This window comes from Lonchura striata, chromosome 25, assembly GCF_050655825.1.
Source record: "Lonchura striata isolate lonStrDom1 chromosome 25, ASM5065582v1, whole genome shotgun sequence".
NCBI lineage: Eukaryota > Metazoa > Chordata > Aves > Passeriformes > Estrildidae > Lonchura > Lonchura striata.
The window spans coordinates 2,882,979-2,895,397 of NC_140727.1; positions in this window are offsets into that span (position 1 = coordinate 2,882,979).

Consider the following 12,419-nt stretch of genomic DNA (forward strand, 5'->3'; position numbering starts at 1 on the left):
CAGGGCAGCACAAGTATGAGGTGGGGAGAACTTCGGTGTGGCGTCCATCCTTCGATATAAGGATTCTTTGCAGTCAGGGCCAGGGGCCCCTGGGCACATTCTTTTTCATTTTCCCTGGGAAAGCAAACTCAGCAGTCCCGGTTCCTGATGTCAGTTTGTAGGGCTCCCTTGGGTCTATCAGGGCAGCACAATTTTGAGGTGGGGACAACTTCGGTGTGGGGTCCATCCGTCGATATAAAGAATTTTTGTAGTCAGGGCTAGGGGCCCAGGGCCAGGGGCCCCTGGGCACATGCTTTTTCCATTTTCCCTGGGAAAGAAAACTCAGCTTTCCAGGTTCCTGATGTCAGTTTGTAGGGCTCCCTTGGCTCTATCAGGGCAGCACAAGTTTGAGGTGGGGACAACTTCGGTGTGGGGTCCGTCCTTCGATATAAGGATTCTTTGCAGTCAGGGCCCAGCCCATGGCTGGGGGACCCTGGGCACATCCTTTGGCCATTTTCCCTGGGAAAGAAAACTCAGCAGTCCAGGTTCCTGATGTCAGTTTGTAGGGCTCCCTTGGGTCTATCAGGGCAGCACAAGTTTGAGGTGGGGACAACTTCGGTCTGTGCTCCATCCTTCGATATAAGGATTCTTTACAGTCAGGCCCAGCCCAGGGCCGGGGACCCCTGGGCACAACCTTTTTGCATTTTCCCTGGGAAAGAAAACTCAGCAGTCCAGGTTCCTGATGTCAGTTTGTAGGGCTCCCTTGGGTCTATCAGGGCAGCACAAGTTTGAGGTGGGGACAACTTCGGTGTGGGGTCCATCCTTCGATATAAGGATTCTTTGCAGTCAGGGCCAGGGGCCCCTGGGCACAAACTTTTTCCATTTTCCCTGGGAAAGAAAACTCAGCAGTCCAGGTTCCTCATGTCAGTTTGTAGGGCTCCCTTGGGTCTATCAGGGCAGCACAAGTTTGAGGTTTCAACAACTTCGGTGGGGGGTCCATCCTTCGATATAAGGATTTTTTGCAGTCAGGGCCAGGGGCCCCTGGGCACATCCTTTTTCCATTTTCCCTGGGAAAGAAAACTCAGCAGTCCAGGTTCCTGATGTCAGTTTGTAGGCCTCCCTTGGGTCTATCAGGGTAGCACAAGTATGAGGTGGGGACAACTTCGGTGTGGGGTCCATCCTTTGATATAAGGATTTCTTGTAGTGAGGTCCCGGTCCAGCGCCAGGGGCCCCTGGGCACATCCTTTTTCCATTTTCCCTGGGAAAGAAAACTCAGCAGTCCAGGTTCCTGATGTCAGTTTGTAGGGCTCCCTTGGGTCTATCAGGGCAGCACAAGTTTGAGGTGGGGACAACTTCGGTGTGGCGTCCATCCTTCGATATAAAGATTTTTTGCAGTCAGGGCCAGGGGCCCCTGGGCACATCCTTTTTCCATTTTCCCTGGGAAAGAAAACTCAGCAGTCCAGGTTCCTGATGTCAGTTTGTAGGGCTCCCTTGGGTCTATCAGGGCAGCACAAGTTTGAGGTGGGGACAGCTTCGGTGTGGGGTCCATCCTTCGATATAAGGATTTTTTGCAGTCAGGGCCAGGGGCCCCTGGGCACATCCTTTTTCCATTTTCCCTGGGAAAGAAAACTTAGCAGTCCAGGTTCCTGATGTCAGTTTCTAGGGCATCCTTGGGTCTATCAGGGCAGCACAAGTTTGAGGTGGGGACAACTTCGGTGTGGGGTCCATCCTTTGATATAAGGATTTCTTGTAGTGAGGTCCCTGTCCAGCGCCAGGGGCCCCTGGGCACATCCTTTATCCATTTTCCCTGGGAAAGAAAACTCAGCAGTCCAGGTTCCTGATGTCAGTTTGTAGGGCTCCCTTGGGTCTATCTGGGCAGCACAAGTTTGAGGTGGGGACAATTTCGGTGTGGGGTCCATCCTTCGATATAAAGATTTTTTGCAGTCAGGGCCAGGGGCCCCTGGGCACAACCTTTTTCCATTTTCCCTGGGAAAGAAAACTCAGCAGTCCAGGTTCCTGATGTCAGTTTGTAGGGCTCCCTTGGGTCTATCAGGGCAGCACAAGTTTGAGGTGGGGACAACTTCGGTGTGGGGTCCATCCTTCGATATAAGGATTTTTTGCAGTGAGGCCCCTGCCCAGGGCCAGGGTCCCCTGGGCACATCCTTTTTCCATTTTCCCTGGGAAAGAAAACTCAGCAGTCCAGGTTCCTGATGTCAGTTTGTAGGGCTCCCTTGGGTCTATCAGGGCAGCACAAGTTTGAGGTGGGGACAACTTCGGTGTGGGGTCCATCCTTCGATATATGGATTTCTTGTAGTGAGGTTCGTGCCCAGGGCCAGGGGCCCCTGGACACATCCTTTTTCCATTTTCCCTGGGAAAGAAAACTCAGCAGTCCAGGTTCCTGATGTCAGTTTGTAGGGCTCCCTTGGCTCTATCAGGGCAGCACAAGTTTGAGGTGGGGACAACTTCGGTGTGGGGTGCATCCTTCGATATAAGGATACTTTGCAGTCAGGGCCAGGGGCCCCTGGGCACATCCTTTTTCCATTTTCCCTGGGAAAGAAAACTCAGCAGTCCAGGTTCCTGATGTCAGTTTGTAGGGCTCCCTTGGGTCTATCAGGGCAGCACAAGTTTGAGGTTTCAACAACTTCGGTGTGGGGTCCATCCTTCGATATAAGGATTCTTTGCAGTCAGGGCCAGGGGCCCGTGTGCACATCCTTTTTCCATTTTCCATGGGAAAGAAAACTCAGCAGTCCAGGTTCCTGATGTCAGTTTGTAGGGCTCCCTTGGGTCTATCAGGGCAGCACAAGTTTGAGGTGGGGACAACTTCGGTGTGGGGTCCATCCTTCGATATAAGGATTCTTTGCAGTCAGGGCCAGGGTCCCCCGGGCAGAACCTTTGGCCATTTTCCCTGGGAAAGAAAACTCAGCAGTCCAGGTTCCTGATGTCAGTTTGTAGGGCTCCCTTGGGTCTATCAGGGCAGCACAAGTTTGAGGTGGGGACAACTTCGGTGTGGGGTCCATCCTTCGATATAAGGATTCTTTGCAGTCAGGGCCAGGGGCCCCTGGGCACATCCTTTTTCCATTTTCCCTGGGAAAGAAAACTCAGCAGTCCCGGTTCCTGATGTCAGTTTGTAGGGCTCCCTTGGGTCTATCAGGGCAGCACAAGTTTGAGGTGGGGACAACTTCGGTGTGGGGTCCATCCTTCGATATAAGGATTCTTTGCAGACAGGCCCCAGCCCAGGGCCAGGGGCCCCTGTGCACATCCTTTTTCCATTTTCCCTGGGAAAGAAAACTCAGCAGTCCAGGTTCCTGATGTCAGTTTGTAGGGCTCCCTTGGGTCTATCAGGGCAGCACAAGTTTGAGGTGGGGACAACTTCGGTGTGGGGTCCATCGTTCGATATAAGGATTCTTTGCAGTCAGGGCCAGGGTCCCCCGGGCAGAACCTTTGGCCATTTTCCCTGGGAAAGAAAACTCAGCAATCCAGGTTCCTGATGTCAATTTGTAGGGCTCCCTTGGGTCTATCAGGGCAGCACAAGTTTGAGGTGGAGACAACTTCGGTGTGGGGTCCATCCTTCGATATAAGGATTTTTTGCAGTCAGGCCCCAGCCCATGGCCAGGGGCCCCTGTGCACATCCTTTTTCCATTTTCCCTGGGAAAGAAAACTCAGCAGTCCAGGTTCCTGATGTCAGTTTGTAGGGCTCCCTTGGGTCTATCAGGGCAGCACAAGTTTGAGGTGGGGACAATTTCGGTGTGGGGTCCATCCTTCGATATAAGGATTCTTTGCAGTCAGGGCCAGGGGCCCCTGGGCACATCCTTTTTCCATTTTCCCTGGGAAAGAAAACTCAGCAGTCCAGGTTCCTGATGTCAGTTTGTAGGGCTCCCTTGGGTCTATCAGGGCAGCACAAGTTTGAGGTGGGGACAACTTCGGTGTGGGGTCCATCTTTCGATATATGGATTTTTTGTAGTGAGGTCCCTGTCCATGGCCAGGGGCCCCTGTACACATCCTTTTTCCATTTTCCCTGGGAAAGAAAACTCAGCAGTCCAGGTTCCTGATGTCAGTTTGTAGGGCTCCCTTGGCTCTATCAGGGCAGCACAAGTTTGAGGTGGGGACAACTTCGGTGTGGGGTGCATCCTTCGATATAAAGATTTTTTGCAGTTAGGGCCAGGGGCCCCTGGGCACATCCTTTTTCCATTTTCCCTGGGAAAGAAAACTCAGCAGTCCCGGTTCCTGATGTCAGTTTGTAGGGCTCCCTTGGGTCTATCTGGGCAGCACAAGTTTGAGGTGGGGACAACTTCGGTGTGGGGTCCATCCTTCGATATAAGGATTCTTTGCAGTCAGGTCCCAGCCCAGGGCCAGGGGCCCCTGTGCACATCCTTTTTCCATTTTCCCTGGGAAAGAAAACTCAGCAGTCCAGGTTCCTGATGTCAGTTTGTAGGGCTCCCTTGGGTCTATCAGGGCAGCACAAGTTTGAGGTGGGGACAACTTCGGTGTGGGTTCCATCCTTCGATATAAGGATTCTTTGCAGTCAGGGCCAGGGGACCCTGGGCACATCCTTTTTCCATTTTCCCTGGGAAAGAAAACTCAGCAGTCCAGGTTCCTGATGTCAGTTTGTAGGGCTCCCTTGGGTCTATCAGGGCAGCACAAGTTTGAGATGGGGACAACTTCAGTGTGGGGTCCATCCTTCGATATAAGGATTCTTTGCAGTCAGGGCCAGGGGCCCCTGGGCACATCCTTTTTCCATTTTCCCTGGGAAAGAAAACTCAGCAGTCCAGGTTCCTGATGTCAGTTTGTAGGGCTCCCTTGGGTCTATCAGGGCAGCACAAGTTTGAGGTGGGGACAACTTCGGTCGGGGGTGCATCCTTCGATATAAGGATTCTTTGCAGTCAGGGCCAGGGGCCCCTGGGCACATCCTTTTTCCATTTTCCCTGGGAAAGAAAACTCAGCAGTCCAGGTTCCTGATGTCAGTTTGTAGGGCTCCCTTGGCTCTATCAGGGCAGCACAAGTTTGAGGTGGGTACAACTTCGGTCTGTGCTCCATTCGTCGATATAAGGATTCTTTACAGTCAGGCCCAGCCCAGGGCCGGGGACCCCTGGGCACATCCTTTTTCCATTTTCCCTGGGAAAGAAAACTCAGCAGTCCAGGTTCCTGATGTCAGTTTGTAGGGCTCCCTTGCGTCTATCAGGGCAGCACAAGTTTGAGGTGGGGACAACTTCGGTCTGTGCTCCATCCTTCGATATAAGGATTCTTTGCAGTCAAGCCCCAGCCCAGCGCCAGGGGACCCTGGGCACATCCTTTGGCCATTTTCCCTGGGAAGAAAAACTCACCAGTCCAGGTTCCTGAAGTCAGTTTGTAGGGCTCCCTTGGCTCTATCAGGGCAGCACAAGTTTGAGGTGGGGACAACTTCGGTGTGGGGTCCATCCTTCGATATAAGGATTTTTTGCAGTCAGGGCCCAGCCCATGGCTGGGGGACCCTGGGCACATCCTTTGGCCATTTTCCCTGGGAAGGAAAACTCAGCAGTCCAGGTTCCTGATGTCAGTTTGTAGGGCTCCCTTGGGTCTATCAGGGCAGCACAAGTTTGAGGTGGGGACAACTTCGGTGTGGGTTCCATCCTTCGATATAAGGATTCTTTGCAGTCAGGGCCAGGGGCCCCTGGGCACACCCTTTTTCCATTTTCCCTGGGAAAGAAAACTCAGCAGTCCAGGTTCCTGATGTCATTTTGTAGGGCTCCCTTGGGTCTATCAGGGCAGCACAAGTTTGAGGTGGGGACAACTTTGGTCTCGGGTCCATCCTTCGATATAAGGATTCTTTGCAGTCAGGGCCAGGGGCCCCTGGGCACACCCTTTTTCCATTTTCCCTGGGAAAGAAAACTCAGCAGTCCAGGTTCCTGATGTCAGTTTGTAGGGCTCCCTTGGGTCTATCAGGGCAGCACAAGTTTGAGGTGGGGACAAATTCAGTGTGGGCTCCATCCTTCGATATAAGGATTTTTTGCAGTCAGGGCCAGGGGCCCCTGGGCACATCCTTTTTCCATTTTCCCTGGGAAAGAAAACTCAGCAGTCCAGGTTCCTGATGTCAGTTTGTAGGGCTCCCTTGGGTCTATCAGGGCAGCACAAGTTTGAGGTGGGGACATCTTCGGTGTGGGGTCCATCCTTCGATATAAGGATTTTTTGCAGTCAGGGCCAGGGGCCCCTGGGCACATCCTTTTTCCATTTTCCCTGGGAAAGAAAACTCAGCAGTCCAGGTTCCTGATGTCACTTTGTAGGGCTCCCTTGGGTCTATCAGGGCAGCACAAGTTTGAGGTGGGGACAAATTCAGTGTGGGCTCCATCCTTCGATATAAGGATTTTTTGCAGTCAGGGCCAGGGGCCCCTGGGCACATCCTTTTTCCATTTTCCCTGGGAAAGAAAACTCAGCAGTCCAGGTTCCTGATGTCAGTTTGTAGGGCTCCCTTGGCTCTATCAGGGCAGCACAAGTTTGAGGTGGGGACAACTTCGGTGTGGGGTGCATCCTTCGATATAAGGATTCTTTGCAGTCAGGGCCCAGCCCATGGCTGGGGGACCCTGGGCACATCCTTTTTCCATTTTCCCTGGGAAAGAAAACTCAGCAGTCCAGGTTCCTGATGTCAGTTTGTAGGGCTCCCTTGGGTCTATCAGGGCAGCACAAGTTTGAGGTGGGGACAACTTCGGTGTGGGGTCCATCCTTTGATATAAGGATTTCTTGTAGTGAGGTCCCTGTCCAGCGCCAGGGGCCCCTGGGCACATCCTTTATCCATTTTCCCTGGGAAAGAAAACTCAGCAGTCCAGGTTCCTGATGTCAGTTTGTAGGGCTCCCTTGGGTCTATCTGGGCAGCACAAGTTTGAGGTGGGGACAATTTCGGTGTGGGGTCCATCCTTCGATATAAAGATTTTTTGCAGTCAGGGCCAGGGGCCCCTGGGCACAACCTTTTTCCATTTTCCCTGGGAAAGAAAACTCAGCAGTCCAGGTTCCTGATGTCAGTTTGTAGGGCTCCCTTGGGTCTATCAGGGCAGCACAAGTTTGAGGTGGGGACAACTTCGGTGTGGGGTCCATCCTTCGATATAAGGATTTTTTGCAGTGAGGCCCCTGCCCAGGGCCAGGGTCCCCTGGGCACATCCTTTTTCCATTTTCCCTGGGAAAGAAAACTCAGCAGTCCAGGTTCCTGATGTCAGTTTGTAGGGCTCCCTTGGGTCTATCAGGGCAGCACAAGTTTGAGGTGGGGACAACTTCGGTGTGGGGTCCATCCTTCGATATATGGATTTCTTGTAGTGAGGTTCGTGCCCAGGGCCAGGGGCCCCTGGACACATCCTTTTTCCATTTTCCCTGGGAAAGAAAACTCAGCAGTCCAGGTTCCTGATGTCAGTTTGTAGGGCTCCCTTGGGTCTATCAGGGCAGCACAAGTTTGAGGTGGGGACAACTTCGGTGTGGGGTCCATCCTTCGATATAAGGATTCTTTGCAGTCAGGGCCAGGGTCCCCCGGGCAGAACCTTTGGCCATTTTCCCTGGGAAAGAAAACTCAGCAGTCCAGGTTCCTGATGTCAGTTTGTAGGGCTCCCTTGGGTCTATCAGGGCAGCACAAGTTTGAGGTTTCAACAACTTCGGTGTGGGGTCCATCCTTCGATATAAGGATTCTTTGCAGTCAGGGCCAGGGGCCCGTGTGCACATCCTTTTTCCATTTTCCATGGGAAAGAAAACTCAGCAGTCCAGGTTCCTGATGTCAGTTTGTAGGGCTCCCTTGGGTCTATCAGGGCAGCACAAGTTTGAGGTGGGGACAACTTCGGTGTGGGGTCCATCCTTCGATATAAGGATTCTTTGCAGTCAGGGCCAGGGTCCCCCGGGCAGAACCTTTGGCCATTTTCCCTGGGAAAGAAAACTCAGCAGTCCAGGTTCCTGATGTCAGTTTGTAGGGCTCCCTTGGGTCTATCAGGGCAGCACAAGTTTGAGGTGGGGACAACTTCGGTGTGGGGTCCATCCTTCGATATAAGGATTCTTTGCAGTCAGGGCCAGGGGCCCCTGGGCACATCCTTTTTCCATTTTCCCTGGGAAAGAAAACTCAGCAGTCCCGGTTCCTGATGTCAGTTTGTAGGGCTCCCTTGGGTCTATCAGGGCAGCACAAGTTTGAGGTGGGGACAACTTCGGTGTGGGGTCCATCCTTCGATATAAGGATTCTTTGCAGACAGGCCCCACCCCAGGGCCAGGGGCCCCTGTGCACATCCTTTTTCCATTTTCCCTGGGAAAGAAAACTCAGCAGTCCAGGTTCCTGATGTCAGTTTGTAGGGCTCCCTTGGGTCTATCAGGGCAGCACAAGTTTGAGGTGGGGACAACTTCGGTGTGGGGTCCATCGTTCGATATAAGGATTCTTTGCAGTCAGGGCCAGGGTCCCCCGGGCAGAACCTTTGGCCATTTTCCCTGGGAAAGAAAACTCAGCAATCCAGGTTCCTGATGTCAATTTGTAGGGCTCCCTTGGGTCTATCAGGGCAGCACAAGTTTGAGGTGGAGACAACTTCGGTGTGGGGTCCATCCTTCGATATAAGGATTTTTTGCAGTCAGGCCCCAGCCCATGGCCAGGGGCCCCTGTGCACATCCTTTTTCCATTTTCCCTGGGAAAGAAAACTCAGCAGTCCAGGTTCCTGATGTCAGTTTCTAAGGCTCCTTTGGGTGTATCAGGGCAGCACAAGTTTGAGGTGGGGACAACTTCGGTGTGGGGTCCATCCTTCGATATAAGGATATTTTGCAGTCAGGGCCAGAGGCCCCTGGGCACATCCTTTTTCCATTTTCCCTGGGAAAGAAAATTCATCAGTCCAGGTTCCTGATGTCAGTTTGTAGAGCTCCCTTCGGTCTATCAGGGCAGCACAAGTTTGATGTGAGCACAACTTCGGTGTGGGGTCCATCCTTCGATATAAGGATTTTTTGCAGTGAATTCCCTGTCCAGGGCCAGGGGCCCCTTGGCACATACTTTTTCCATTTTCCCTGGGAAAGAAAACTCAGCAGTCCAGGTTCCTGATGTCAGTTTGTAGGGCTCCCTTGGGTCTATCAGGGCAGCACAAGTTTGAGGTGGGGACAATTTCGGTGTGGGGTCCATCCTTCGATATAAGGATTCTTTGCAGTCAGGGCCAGGGGCCCCTGGGCACATCCTTTTTCCATTTTCCCTGGGAAAGAAAACTCAGCAGTCCAGGTTCCTGATGTCAGTTTGTAGGGCTCCCTTGGGTCTATCAGGGCAGCACAAGTTTGAGGTGGGGACAACTTCGGTGTGGGGTCCATCTTTCGATATATGGATTTTTTGTAGTGAGGTCCCTGTCCATGGCCAGGGGCCCCTGTACACATCCTTTTTCCATTTTCCCTGGGAAAGAAAACTCAGCAGTCCAGGTTCCTGATGTCAGTTTGTAGGGCTCCCTTGGGTCTATCAGGGCAGCACAAGTTGAGGTGGGGACAACTTCGGTGTGGGGTGCATCCTTCGATATAAAGATTTTTTGCAGTTAGGGCCAGGGGCCCCTGGGCACATCCTTTTTCCATTTTCCCTGGGAAAGAAAACTCAGCAGTCCCGGTTCCTGATGTCAGTTTGTAGGGCTCCCTTGGGTCTATCTGGGCAGCACAAGTTTGAGGTGGGGACAACTTCGGTGTGGGGTCCATCCTTCGATATAAGGATTCTTTGCAGTCACGTCCCAGCCCAGGGCCAGGGGCCCCTGTGCACATCCTTTTTCCATTTTCCCTGGGAAAGAAAACTCAGCAGTCCAGGTTCCTGATGTCAGTTTGTAGGGCTCCCTTGGGTCTATCAGGGCAGCACAAGTTTGAGGTGGGGACAACTTCGGTGTGGGTTCCATCCTTCGATATAAGGATTCTTTGCAGTCAGGGCCAGGGGACCCTGGGCACATCCTTTTTCCATTTTCCCTGGGAAAGAAAACTCAGCAGTCCAGGTTCCTGATGTCAGTTTGTAGGGCTCCCTTGGGTCTATCAGGGCAGCACAAGTTTGAGATGGGGACAACTTCAGTGTGGGGTCCATCCTTCGATATAAGGATTCTTTGCAGTCAGGGCCAGGGGCCCCTGGGCACATCCTTTTTCCATTTTCCCTGGGAAAGAAAACTCAGCAGTCCAGGTTCCTGATGTCAGTTTGTAGGGCTCCCTTGGGTCTATCAGGGCAGCACAAGTTTGAGGTGGGGACAACTTCGGTCGGGGGTGCATCCTTCGATATAAGGATTCTTTGCAGTCAGGGCCAGGGGCGCCTGGGCACATCCTTTTTCCATTTTCCCTGGGAAAGAAAACTCAGCAGTCCAGGTTCCTGATGTCAGTTTGTAGGGCTCCCTTGGCTCTATCAGGGCAGCACAAGTTTGAGGTGGGTACAACTTCGGTCTGTGCTCCATTCGTCGATATAAGGATTCTTTACAGTCAGGCCCAGCCCAGGGCCGGGGACCCCTGGGCACATCCTTTTTCCATTTTCCCTGGGAAAGAAAACTCAGCAGTCCAGGTTCCTGATGTCAGTTTGTAGGGCTCCCTTGCGTCTATCAGGGCAGCACAAGTTTGAGGTGGGGACAACTTCGGTCTGTGCTCCATCCTTCGATATAAGGATTCTTTGCAGTCAAGCCCCAGCCCAGCGCCAGGGGACCCTGGGCACATCCTTTGGCCATTTTCCCTGGGAAGAAAAACTCACCAGTCCAGGTTCCTGAAGTCAGTTTGTAGGGCTCCCTTGGCTCTATCAGGGCAGCACAAGTTTGAGGTGGGGACAACTTCGGTGTGGGGTCCATCCTTCGATATAAGGATTTTTTGCAGTCAGGGCCCAGCCCATGGCTGGGGGACCCTGGGCACATCCTTTGGCCATTTTCCCTGGGAAGGAAAACTCAGCAGTCCAGGTTCCTGATGTCAGTTTGTAGGGCTCCCTTGGGTCTATCAGGGCAGCACAAGTTTGAGGTGGGGACAACTTCGGTGTGGGTTCCATCCTTCGATATAAGGATTCTTTGCAGTCAGGGCCAGGGGCCCCTGGGCACACCCTTTTTCCATTTTCCCTGGGAAAGAAAACTCAGCAGTCCAGGTTCCTGATGTCACTTTGTAGGGCTCCCTTGGGTCTATCAGGGCAGCACAAGTTTGAGGTGGGGACAAATTCAGTGTGGGCTCCATCCTTCGATATAAGGATTTTTTGCAGTCAGGGCCAGGGGCCCCTGGGCACATCCTTTTTCCATTTTCCCTGGGAAAGAAAACTCAGCAGTCCAGGTTCCTGATGTCAGTTTGTAGGGCTCCCTTGGCTCTATCAGGGCAGCACAAGTTTGAGGTGGGGACAACTTCGGTGTGGGGTGCATCCTTCGATATAAGGATTCTTTGCAGTCAGGGCCCAGCCCATGGCTGGGGGACCCTGGGCACATCCTTTTTCCATTTTCCCTGGGAAAGAAAACTCAGCAGTCCAGGTTCCTGATGTCAGTTTGTAGGGCTCCCTTGGGTCTATCAGGGCAGCACAAGTTTGAGGTGGGGACAACTTCGGTGTGGGGTCCATCCTTTGATATAAGGATTTCTTGTAGTGAGGTCCCTGTCCAGCGCCAGGGGCCCCTGGGCACATCCTTTATCCATTTTCCCTGGGAAAGAAAACTCAGCAGTCCAGGTTCCTGATGTCAGTTTGTAGGGCTCCCTTGGGTCTATCTGGGCAGCACAAGTTTGAGGTGGGGACAATTTCGGTGTGGGGTCCATCCTTCGATATAAAGATTTTTTGCAGTCAGGGCCAGGGGCCCCTGGGCACAACCTTTTTCCATTTTCCCTGGGAAAGAAAACTCAGCAGTCCAGGTTCCTGATGTCAGTTTGTAGGGCTCCCTTGGGTCTATCAGGGCAGCACAAGTTTGAGGTGGGGACAACTTCGGTGTGGGGTCCATCCTTCGATATAAGGATTTTTTGCAGTGAGGCCCCTGCCCAGGGCCAGGGTCCCCTGGGCACATCCTTTTTCCATTTTCCCTGGGAAAGAAAACTCAGCAGTCCAGGTTCCTGATGTCAGTTTGTAGGGCTCCCTTGGGTCTATCAGGGCAGCACAAGTTTGAGGTGGGGACAACTTCGGTGTGGGGTCCATCCTTCGATATATGGATTTCTTGTAGTGAGGTTCGTGCCCAGGGCCAGGGGCCCCTGGACACATCCTTTTTCCATTTTCCCTGGGAAAGAAAACTCAGCAGTCCAGGTTCCTGATGTCAGTTTGTAGGGCTCCCTTGGGTCTATCAGGGCAGCACAAGTTTGAGGTGGGGACAACTTCGGTGTGGGGTCCATCCTTCGATATAAGGATTCTTTGCAGTCAGGGCCAGGGTCCCCCGGGCAGAACCTTTGGCCATTTTCCCTGGGAAAGAAAACTCAGCAGTCCAGGTTCCTGATGTCAGTTTGTAGGGCTCCCTTGGGTCTATCAGGGCAGCACAAGTTTGAGGTTTCAACAACTTCGGTGTGGGGTCCATCCTTCGATATAAGGATTCTTT